Source organism: Canis lupus, chromosome 35 (genome assembly GCF_048164855.1).
Source record: "Canis lupus baileyi chromosome 35, mCanLup2.hap1, whole genome shotgun sequence".
NCBI classification, from domain to species: Eukaryota; Metazoa; Chordata; class Mammalia; order Carnivora; family Canidae; genus Canis; species Canis lupus.
Window position 1 is genome coordinate 10840421 of NC_132872.1, and position 12871 is coordinate 10853291.

Here is a 12871-nt window from a genome sequence, read left to right on the forward strand (position 1 = left end):
CGTTTACTATTGCGAATAGTAATTTAGAATTACTAGGACTTGTAGGAATAAAATTAACCAAGGAGGTAAAAGACCTATACTCTGAAAACTGTAAAACATTGAGGAAAGCAATTAAAGATAACACAAACAAATGGAAAGAAATTCCATGTTCATGGATTCAGAGAAACAATATTGTTAAAGTGACCATACTACCCATAGCAATCTACAGTTTTAAAGTAATCCCTATCAAAATACCAACCATATTTTTTACAGACCTAAAAAAATACAAAAATTTTTATGGAACCATTGAAGACCCTGAATAGCCAAAATAATCTTGAAAAAGAAGAGCAAAATTGGGGGTTATCAAAATCTGAGATTACAAAGCGTTATTAATCAGAACATTATGGTACTGGATCAAAAATTGACACAAATATCAATGGAATATAATAGAGTCCAGAAATAAATGCATACATTTATGATCAATTAATCTCTGACAAAGGAGGCAAGAATATACAATAGAAAAAAGTCTCTTTGACAAATGATGTTGGGAAAACTGGACAGCTACATGCAAAAGAATGAAACTTGACCACTTTATTACAACATATACAAAATAATCTCAAAATGGATTAAAGACCTAAATGTGAGATCTGAAACTGTGAAATTCCTAGAAGAAAACATAGGCAGTATTTTCTTTGACATTGGCTATAGAAACATTTTTTTCGAGCTATGTCTCCTCTGGCAAGGGAAACAAAAGCAAAATTAAACTGTTGGGATTACACCAAAATAAAATGCTTTTGCACAGGAAACAAACAACAACAAAAACAAAAACATAAAAAGCAACCTACTAAGTGGGAGAAGATATTTGCAAAAGACATAGCCAATAAGAGTTTAAAATCTAAAATATATGAGGAACTTATACAACTTGACACCCCCCCAAAATAAAAATAATCTGATTAAAAATGGACAGAAATCATGAACAGACATTTTTCCAAGGAAGACATACAGATAGCCAACAGACACATGAAAAGATGCTCAATATCATTAATCAGGGAAATGCAAATCAAAATAAATATCACCTCACATCTGTCAGAATGGCTAAAATAGAAAAATAAAAAACACAGGAAATAGTTAAGTGTTGACAAGGGTATGGAGAAAAAGAAACTCTCAGGTACCATTGGTGGGAATGTGAACTGGTGCAACCACTGTGGAAAACAGTATAGAGATTCCTCAAAAAATTAAAAATGGAACTATCCTACAATCTAGTAATCACATAATTAGGTATTTACCCAAAGAATATGAAAACACTAATTGGAAAAGATGCATGCACCCCTAGGTTTATTGCAGCATTATGTATAATAGCCATGATATAGCAAAAATTCAAGTATCCATCCATAGATGAATGAATAAAGAAGATGTGGCATATACATACAAGCTATAATAAAGAATGAAATCTTGCCATCTGCAACATGGATGTATCTAGAGGGTATAATGTTAAATGAAATAAGTCAGAGAAAGACAAATACCATACATCTCACTCATTTGTGGAATTTAAAAAGCAAAAAAAAAAATATGAACAACAACAAAAATAGACTCTTAAATGTAGAGAACACACTGGTGGTTGCCTGGATGAGGTGTATACAGGGGATGGGTGAAATAGGTGAGGGGGATTGAGAGTACATTTAACATGAGGAGCACTGATTAATATATAGAATTGTTAAATTTGCTATATAGTATACCTGAATAATATAACACTGTCCATTAATTATACTTGAATTAAAAAAACTTTTCAAAGATGAAATGATTTTGTGGGAGTTAAGCCTCCCAAAATAAAAAAAGTATGTAACATGATCATTTAGAAAGAGATGTAATCAACAGAGCATTTTTCTATTATGTTTTTGATACAATTCTCAGGTTTTAATTAGTAATTGAAAATACTGAATTTCAAAGAGTGTAGTCATTCTAGGAGTCTAAATAAAAAGAACATTTCAGGTTCGGATGGTGGGGCACTTTTGAATTCCATTTTGGTTGAGAATTTTGTTATTTTGTAATGAAATGTGTTGGGTTCTCATTTTTCTGGAGCAGTGATATGTTAGGAACATTAGAAAATGAGTAGTCATTGTGAAGTGAAACCAGATTATTCTGAACCATACTGTTTGCATGATATGAATAAGCTCTCTGAGGACAAATTCTGAATCAACTTTACATTCTTCCAAAGCCAGGCAATTTGTAAGAAGGGATTTAATAAATATTTGTCAAATGAGTGAATGAATAAATGAATTATTTAACCGATAAATGCAATAGCAAATCCTGGCCACCTTTAATAGCACTTTTCCAAAGTGCCAGAATTACAAGTTTACAAAGTTTGGAAGTAAGTTTAAAATATAGAATTGATTTCAGTACCTGAATTGCATGTTATAAAGAAAAGTAGCTAATGATGTGAAGGAACATTTTGTTATAACTGTAGCCCAGAATATAGCCATTTCCATTCCGGAGACAATGTCACAGGTCATATAAATACCATTTCATTTGTCCAGACATTGTTCTAGGTATTGTGGATGCAATAAACAAAATTCCTTCCTTAAAGAGTTTGTGGAGTTTAAGTAAAATCTCATGTGGCAAAAATTTTATGAATAAAAAAGTGGAATAAGAGAAATAGTGAGGCATATTTCAAATATGCTCTTAAGTCATTCTATTTATTTGATATTTGATTATATTTAAAATAAGGTATTTCAGAAAACTCATTTTTATAGATTATATGAATTGAGATCTGATGTAAAGAAGTAAGCCATTCAAGATGCCTAGGAAAAGTTTTCCAGGGAGAGAAAATAGTACATAGTAGGTAGAATTGCCTTGAGATAGAAGCTAAAGACTAGCAAAGAGGCAGTGTGTCTGGAAGGCAGTAAGTGAAAATAATAATAATAATAATAATATAGGAAATGAGGGCAGAGAAAAGTAGCAGGTAGTGGAAAGTGTGGGAGATTGAAATGGGAAACCATTTTAAAAAGTGAGTAGTTTTAAACAGTGGTGAGACCTGACATTTTGAAAGAATTACTCTTGTTATTGAGTGGAGAATAGTGTCTATGCCAGAGAATATCATGTGGAAGGAGAAATGCCAGTTGGAATTATTGCAGTAATCCAGAAAATAATCCAAATAAAATAATGTCTGGGACCATATTTGTTGGTTATAAGGTCATTTTTAGGATACATTTTGAGAGAAAAGAAAGATCTGTGCATGGGTTCGATGTAGGTATAAAAGAAAGATGTGACTCTAGAATCACTTCACGATTTTTGACATAAACCACTAGAAGAATGGGAATGTTGAAACCATGATGGGAAAAACTAGGGAAATATCAGATTGAATGGTAGCAGGGGTTGAAATGGAGAGTTCTGTTTGGAACATGGTACTTTTGAAATGCCTGTTAGACAAAAAGACATAGAGATGTCAGTAAGGCAGCTATAGGCTTCTGGATAAAGGAAGTGGTATTGTGGGGACATATACGTACATTTGGGATCCATTAGGTAGCATTTAAAGCCTGAAGACTACATGAGATTACTTGAGGATTAAGAATATATATATATATATACACACACACACACACACACAATGGAATATTACCCAGCCATTAGAAAGGACGAATCCCCACCATTTGCTTCGATGTGGATGAAACTAGAGGGTATTATAAGCTGAGTGAAGTAAGTCAATTGGAGAAAGACAATCATCATATGGTTTCACTCATATGGGGAATATAAGAAATAGTCAACGGGATTATAAGGAGAAGGAGGGGAACTGAGTGGGAAAAATTAGAGAGGGAGACAAACCATGAGAGACTCCTAACTCTGGGAAACACTCAAGGGGTAGTGGAAGGGGAGGTGGGTGCCGGATGGGGTAACTAACTGGGTGATGGGCCCTGAAGGGGGCCGTTGATGGGATGAGCACTGATATTATTATATCAGTTATATTATATGTTGGAAAGTCAAACTCCAGTAAAAACAAATGAAAAAATAAAAGAATAGATAAAAGAGAGAAGTAGCGCAACACTACTAGGTCCTAGGTCATGTTGAATGATGAAACAATTAGAATGAACAATTAGATACATGAAACAATTAGAACTATAATAAAAGCAGTTAATACCAGGGAAGCAAAATACAAATTTTTATATTTTAAGAACCAAGACACAATCCATTCAGTGATATAATTTTCCCCCCAAAGGAAGGCATTGGGATTACCTTTCGAGGTCTGACCCACCCAATTAGGCTATAACTCTATTTCCTTGAAATGTCTACCTATACAGTGTCCTTCTAATATTTCCCTTGCATTTGAGTCCTAAGAATTGTTAAGAACTAAAATATCAGCTCTTTTTTGAGATATTGAAGCTATGTAGAACAGTGGATCCAAAATCAGACAGGAGGTCGTCCTTAATGCAGCTTATTGATCATTGTGAAGTTTGGGGATCACAACTCTTGACTGTTAAGCCTCCTAAGGAACTAACGGTCTTGCTTGCTGGCAGAGTCAAGGATCCCCGGGCTCAACTACATCTTCCTAAGGCAGTATGTGCCTTCCTTCGTATACCCAAAGGGAGAAACAAACCTCTCTGACTTTTCTCCTCTCCTCCTACAGGATAAGAGACACTATGAAAATCACACCTAGCCCAAAGTATTAATTCTAACTCTACACTGGCTTTACTAAGAAAGAACATGAAAAAAACAGCTGTCAGGATTGAGTTGAACATAAGGAAGAGTGCTCGACAACAAGGGTTGTTACCCTGCTGAAATACATTATCATTTTCCAAAAATGTTAAACATTTGAAGAGGTTGTAGCCCTCCATTTTTCTTTCTAGGAGACTTTTAAAAAATCACAAAGTATTTCCAGTCTAGAAATGTTTTAGGTGTAATTTGAGTTGAAGGGCAGTGGCCGTTCTAAATTAATATCTTCCAAGGTCTCATCTAGTACATGATTTCATTATTTTGTTTCCTTGGGCAGTTTAACCTCATTTACCTTTGATGTGGCACAAGCTTTTCCCCTCTTTCATCGTATTTTCCAGATGACCGTGCAACCATTAGAGAGATGCATGGTATAAAGAATAAGAAGGAAAAAAAAAAAAACATAGCAAAGAAAGTCCACAAGGGAATACACCAAGTTAAACAAACAGATTTTGTTTCGTGTTATGAAAATCAAAACACTGCCTCTTTATCATGGTAGGTGGGGCAGCTAGGGATTTCTGTGGAAAATTACCTGTCCCCTGATCTTCTAAATCTAGATACAATTAGTCTTTTTTTTTTTTCTGGTTTGTTACAATATAAAAGGAAAATAAAATTACAATTGCTAAAGTACTTAGGACCCAAAGTATGCAAATATTACAGATTAAAACCTTGGAAATATACTTAGAATGTAGAACAACTCACTGTGCATCACTGATGAGATAACAGTGCTGCTTTTATGATTACAAATCATGAAATCATGACTAGTCAAGGAAAGCTCTATATTTTGGAGAAAGTATTTCATTACTTGAGACAAATGGAAATGGCTAAACAAGGATGGTCTTCCAGGATTTCAGATACTCTGAACTCAACTCAAATTTGTGAAATTTAGTTTTAAAAGAAACATTTACTAGGTTCGCAGATTGCCACTGTTGCTCACCCTCATTGTATATGGCTTTGTTAAAAATAAGAGCTATTTGAACCTTGTGGTTTTTGCCTTTTCTTTTAAAGAAGACTCTTTCTGCCAGAGTTTCTAAGGTTTATTTTTCTGCCTCATTACTTACTGCACCCAAGCTTTCCTAAGAACTTACAAATAACAAATGTTTACTATGTTTGGTGTACCCCATTCCAATTTTAGTTTTCATTTAATTTTCTTGGAGTATCATCCTACTCTTCAATTGTCAAGAACAGCATCTCAGAATTTGCAAAATTTGCCAAGGGATTCTGTGTTTGTCTTAAAATTAATCATTAGCATTAACTGACACAAGGAAATAGGCATTATCTTCTCTGTGTATATGCAGCATAGTCAGAGAGTATTCTGGACATATAGTGGAACTGTTTAAAGTATAAGCTATAGATTAGCTTTCTCGATCCATCTATCCACTCTTCCATAAGCCCTGAACTACTAAATTTGAAGCAGCAGAGTATCTTGGAAACATAGAAGAGTCATCACAGAGAGGCTGCTATTTGTGCAAGATCATGGGTAGTAGAGGTTTAGTACCCAAAAAGTTTTTTGCCAGTTTCTTTTACCTTTCCTGTTTTCCATCTATTTCATTCTATTTCCTTTCTTTCTAGGATCTATTTATATATCTGGGTATAATCTATTTATCCTGTGTAGTGTGCATTGTGTAAGCTAGCCTGGGAACCCAACAAATTCAGCATTATCTTTGGTACAGGATCTATAGAGGTAAAGCAATTGAATCCCTGGAGATTCTTCTACAGAACCTTGTGTGTTTGAGTGTGTGTTTGTGTGTGGGGGAGAGAAAGAGAGAGAGAGAGAGAAGAGAGGAAAGCAAGTGGAGAGAGGACAGCAAGAGCTGAGAGATTACTTTGGCTCTTTTTCAGCCTTTTTTCTTCATGTAAAGCCTCAAGGATATGAATTTCAAAGATATTTCACATAACTCTGAGGTGTAGGCCTCCCTAGAAGTCATTAGGAGGTTTCATTTTACAGATAAAGAATTCAGGGCCTGGCCAGTTCAGGTGACACTACCCATTAATAGCCGAGCTTGCATCTTATACGCACACTCCCTGATCTTTCAATCAATCACAATCCTTTCCGTCCACCCTAGCTTAAATCTAAAAAGTTCTTCCTCTATTAAGAGAAACATAAATCAAATATGAATGACTATAAAGTGCAGAAATATTAAAAGGGAGGAAAGATGAAGGGCAAGTACAAGTACAATTTAAAAGTTACCAAGTTTTCCTTATTTTTTCCATGTTTAACATTTTTAACTCTTTTATGAAGAAAAGCAAGATAAAAAAGCACATTGGTATGGTTAATGAATTGAACCTATTAACAACAATTATAAGATATACTGCCTATCACAATAGAATATTTTCAAAACAAATTGATAGTCCTTTAAAAAACAGTTGAGAAAGTCACCTAATAAGCTAAGATTAATGTGGCAATACCTATAATTTCGTGACTACTATCAGTGTGTAGGCCTTAGAATAACCACAGGAGGATGTGATGGATTTTCCTCAACACTGAATAAATGCTGTTTACATTAACTTGTACCAAATAAAGTTTCCTGATCCTAAACAACTGCCACCATTTTTTCATCCACATATATCACTTTATAGCCAAGGTTAAAATGCCTTCTGAGGTGCCCAATAGAGTATCTGACATTCAGCCAATCTTAGGGTCATGACTGTGGCATGGTTATTTTTTTATAAAACAACAAGAAGATTCATTCCTAGTTCCCAAAATATATTAGCATGGGAACCTCTAAGGAGCCATATCCAAGTGTGCCCATGATTCCTTATGGGCCTGTGGAGCAAGTACTTTTGCATGAATCAAGCAAACATACATCCTCAATAGTCCCAGGTTACTGGGAGGTACTTGAGGCACACATGCGCCCACCCCTCTGTACATAAAAGAAAATAAACTTTGATGAAGGTAGTTGTAGAAAAGGGACCTCTAGAAGGTGCCTTAGTTTCCTTTATAAGGACACTTCCGACCTTGTAGTTCCAGGATATGTGCATTGTGTAAACCCACTAAAGATAACAGCTTCTCCTTCCACCAATTTTGAAGTTTTAAACCTAAAATTTTACTATTTTGGGGGTTCCTGGGTGGCTCAGTCAGTTCAGCATCTGCCTTTGGCTCAGGTCATGAACCCAGGAGTCCTGGGATCAAACCCTTGTCAGGCTCCTTGCTCAGTGGGGAGTCTGCTTCTTCCACTCCTTCTGCCTCTCTACCTCTCTCCCCTGCTTGTACTCACTCTCTCTCGATCTCTCTCGATCTCTCAAAAAAAAAAAAAAAAAAAAAAAACCTCTTAAAAAAAAGACTTTCCTATTTTTCAAACTAGTCAACACCATCATCTATCATTATTTATAATCTCACAGTCTTGGCCTTGTACAATGTTTGATGGATAGCAAAGCTTGTTATGTCATAAACGAATACATTTTAGTTTACTATTTTCTTGAGTCTTATAAACTAATTTTTTTAAATTTTAATTCCAGTACAGTTATCATATAGTGTTAAATTACTTTCAGGTAAACAATATAGTGATACAATAATTCTATATGTTACTCAGTGCTCATCATGATAAGTGTAATCTTCATCGCCTTCACCCACCTCACCCATCCTCCACCCGCCTCCCCTCTGGTGACCATCTGTTCTCTACAGTTAAGAGTTTATTATTTGGACTTCTTTTTCCCCTTTATTTGTTTATTTTGTTTCTTAAATTCTACATCTGGCTAAAATCATATGGTATTTATCTTTTTCTATTTGACTTATTTTACTTAGCATTATACTCTAGATCCATCCATATTGATGCAAATGGCAAGTTTTCACTTTTTAATGGCTGAATAATATTCCTGTGTGTGTGTGTCTGTGTGTGTGTACGACATCTTCTTTATCCATTCATCTACCAGTGGACACTTGGGCTGCTTCGGTAGTTTGCCAATGGTAAATAATGCTGCAATAAACATAAGGGTACATTATGTCTTTTTAAAGTAGTGTTTTCATATTCTTTGGGTAAATACCCAGTAGTGCAATTACTGAATCATATGGTAAGTCTATTTTTAATTTTCTCAGGAACCTCCACACAGTTTTCTATAGTGGTTGCACCAGTTTGCATTCCCACCAACAGTACATGAAGGTTCCTTTATCTCCACATCCTTGTCAACACTTGTTTACTATAAATTAATTTTATCATTAATTCCCAAAAAGTGAAATGTTCAAATATCTTTAGGAAATAGCATTCATGATTGCTTTCCTTGTCAAGGTTTTTAAAGTTAGCCAACAATTTCATGACCATGGGTCACTGAAACTGATTTCTTTCAGATGATCTATAAAACCAATTACCATAACATATTTCTTTATGTAAAATAAGTTTGTCTGAACTAAATTATTTATCCATTATGCTAAAAAGCAGAGGGTTCATTTTCTTGGTTCCTTTTTTAAACAAAAAAATCAGGTAATATATGACATTATTATTAAAATCTCATCCGCTATTATTTGCTTTAGACAGGAGAAGGAAAGCAACAGCCCTTGGGCCAAATCCAGCCTGCCACCTGTTTTTGTAAATAAAGTTTTATTGGAATACAGCTATGCTCATCCATTTATGTATTCTACATGGCTAATTGTGCACTCCTATAGCAGAGCGGAGTAATTGGGATGGAGATCTCATGTCCTGCAAAGTCAAAAATGTTTACTTTCTGAACTGTTACAAAAAAGTTTTCCCAGCTTAGCCTCAAGCTGTAGTTTGATGGGGAGATAGCTTCTATAAATCCTCTAGGAGTTTCCGGTTACATATGCTGGTCAAAAAAATGTCATTCTTGGTATTTCAAAAACAGAGGGATCTGAAATCCTAACCAAACTCTCTAAGGCCATGGTGTATGTGGAGAAGTAGTCTCTCTTAAATCCAACATTATTATGCAGAGTCAGCTTGCCCATCTTTAGAAAAAAGATTTAATGTGATTTTATCTTCAATTCCATGAGGATATATCATTTACTTATAGTTGGTTTTTCCACCACCCTTTCGGTTCCTGCCATAGTATTTATACAGTTACCTATGGTCTATGTGAGAGACACTGTGTCTGTTAAATGAAAAACACTTTTTTCCTGATTAATTTTTAATATATCAGTTTCTTTGATTACCCTGAAAACTATCCCTACTTTCAATCCATAACTTTAGTAGGACATTACTCAAGGTTTCACTGTTATTTCTATGTGTTATCTTCTATTTTACTCTTCAATTCACAGTCACTTTCTTTTTTCATGTCAAACATGGTCTTCCTCAATACAGTGATGTTTATCCTTTGCATAGTTAATTCCACCTGAGTAGAAGAGATAAAACATAGCAGTCCTGGTCTGTAAGCAAGTTGTCTTGGAGGTCTCATGGACTCAGAAAACAAAAAAATCTCTTAATTGGTCTCTGGAGCTTTGATTTTTATTAACTATTTTAAACAAACCTTTTCTATTGAAAAGAGACCCAGAAACAAAGTACAATATTGGTTATTTCGATAATATTAATCATTGTAAATATCAGGCCAGTTCCACCTGGACCTGTCACTAATGATAAGGTAAGGGATGATGTAGGTAAATAGGGAACAATCACCTACATCAAAGAAATCTTGCTGAATCTGATACATACAGGTAAAAGAGGTATCAAAGTCTATGATAGTAATTAGGGAGACACACTTACAAATGTCCCAAATACAGGATTATAAGCTTCTTAAGGGAATGAAGCTAATATATCAATCCCTTCTAGTTCTCTTAGTAGTGAACTAAGTTCACTTACTAAGAATGCAGTAAATGCTAAGAGTTGACTGACAGAAATCCTGTAGGACAGTAAGTCTTTCTCAGGAGCTGAACAACAAAAATTAAAAGTGCTATTTTAAGTCCTTTATAAGTATCACTGAACACTCATTCTTTTTTCTAGCACTGAGAATACCTTGTGTGTTTAATTTTAAGAAAAAGTAAATGATCATTCATTTTTCTAATCTCTAATGATGCAAACGTAGAGAAATTGAACAATCCTAAATTCACTTTTTATAGAAGAGTATACCATTTTAGGTAAAAGTAAGGTAGTGTCAGATTACAGAGGACCTTGAACAACAGGCTTAGGTGTTTGGTCTTCCAGAGGCAATGGAAGCATTTTAAGCAAGGCATTTAATTTCATAAATTAATTTGGAAACACTTGTTAGGAGAGAAAACAAGGGGGGAAGAGATGCCATGAAGAGGCCTGGCTGCTATGTTAACAGAGTAGTGAAGAACCGAGCTTATAATATCAAGCCAACACAGTGGATAGAGTAAGTGAAAGATATTCAAAAAAGAAGTTGGTTCAAGTAAGTAAATCTAAAAGCCCTCATTTTATCCATCTTATATTCATTTAAATGTGCTGACAAGTGTGAGGAGAGGTAGAAAAAATGTGTTAAGAGAGCTCATGAGATAAGAAAGAATTTATCCAAGGATGACAGTGAATTTTTGGTTGGCTACAAAATGTTTTGCCAAGAAGAAATCATCATTTTTCTAAATTTCAAAATGGGTTTTGATATATTTATTGAATTCAATATTATATATGCAGATATATATTACATACATATAGTATATGTATATTATATATATATTATACAACACACATATAATCTGGGACTATAATAAAGTTGCCTATATACTAAAATTTTTATATTAAGTTAGTATCTTATTTTAGGGTGCTATAAAAATATGAAAAGATGATTGGCTTATAAACAACCGAAATTTATTTCTTATAGTTCTGGATGGTAGAAATTCTAGATTAGGGTGCTAGCATGGTTGGAGTCTGGTGAGAACCTTTTGAGCTGCAGACTCTCCATGTATCCTTACATGAAAGAAAGGAGGCCAGAGAGCTAATCACCTAATTATTTCCCAAAGGCCCCATCTCTTAATGCCATCATATTGGAGATTAGGATTTTCAACATATGAATTTGAGGGGGACACAAACATTTATTCCATAACTGTTAAAAAAAATGAAGTACTTGTTTTCTATAACCAACTGTGTTTGGTTAATACTTATTATCTATTGCCTATGATAGTGACCTGATTATCAATTTAAATGAGATGATTGAATGTGTATAGACCTCTTTTGTTATAGGTGTTTAAAATTTGCTAAGTAGCTTCTAAATCAGCCTTGTTTGCAACACACTAGTTCTTCAATAAAATGGCACAGTTCTAGGTGAAGTTCGTGAATCACCAACTTTACAGTCTTAATGAATCTCTCCTCCTTAGAGCATTATCTCTCTTTGTTTCATCTTCTTAAATATCATCAGTTTATTTGCAGCAGATTCTAATGCATAATATAAACGAAAAGTGTCAGTCTACAGTGCCCAGGTTTTAACTGCAGAAAAGGGGGATTGCTTCTTTTTCTTGGGGCCTTGCTCTCAGCAATGTCTTGCTTCTGCCCTCATGCTCTGTATCCCAGTGACCCTTCATCCTTCTTCTGGGTGACTTTTGTCTTCAGTAAGTTTTTGGAAATATTCAGGAACACCTCCCTTCCTTGATTCTTCGGGTACTCTCTGCCCAGATCACATTTCCCTTCCTTCCTGTGGATCACACCATATCTGACTTTAGGGGACCCAATGAACCCCTTACATATCATAAATAGTGTATAGAAAAATAAAGCTTTCTCAGCATTTAAATAAATTTTATTAGGCTTTATTTGAACATAAAGGAACAAGAGAGAGAGGCAGAGACACAGGCAGAGGGAGAAGCAGGGTCCATGCAGGGAGCCCGACGTGGGACTCAATCCCAGGACCCCAGGATCATGCCCTAGGCCAAAGGCAGACACCGCTGAGTCACCCAGGCATCCCTGAAAAATATGTTTCAATAAAAACAAAATATAAGGGCAATAAATGGATTTTAAGATTTCAGATCTGAATAATTACCTAAAAAGGGACTTAGCTTGGCTAAAGAAGTTGTTGGTTTTGCTCATCTCAAAGATTTTAATGTAGAGGAATACACAGTTGGCCAAAACACTCAAATAGCAGTTCCAAAGTTTGTTTTGGTTTAACAATGAGGATTTGGGTCTTCAGGCCATCTCTCATAACCTATGTTAGATTTTCATCTCTAGGCAGAGATCCTGCAGTTGTTCCTTTCTATCGTTAGGTTAGTTTGTACTTTGCATGGCCTTGACCTTAGTGATCTCTATTTCTCTAAAACCAAACTATCTCCTCTTCTGTGTTTCTCTATACTTGGAATCCTGACTCATTG

At 34.9% G+C, this 12871-nt stretch overlaps 1 long non-coding RNA gene across 1 annotated transcript in view; it reads right to left on the reverse strand.

Moving 5' to 3' along the window:
• The window catches only part of LOC140624927 (uncharacterized), a 50941-nt gene that overhangs the window by 12107 nt on the left and 25963 nt on the right, over nucleotides 1–12871 (reverse strand). The gene's annotated exons all lie outside the window — the stretch shown is intronic.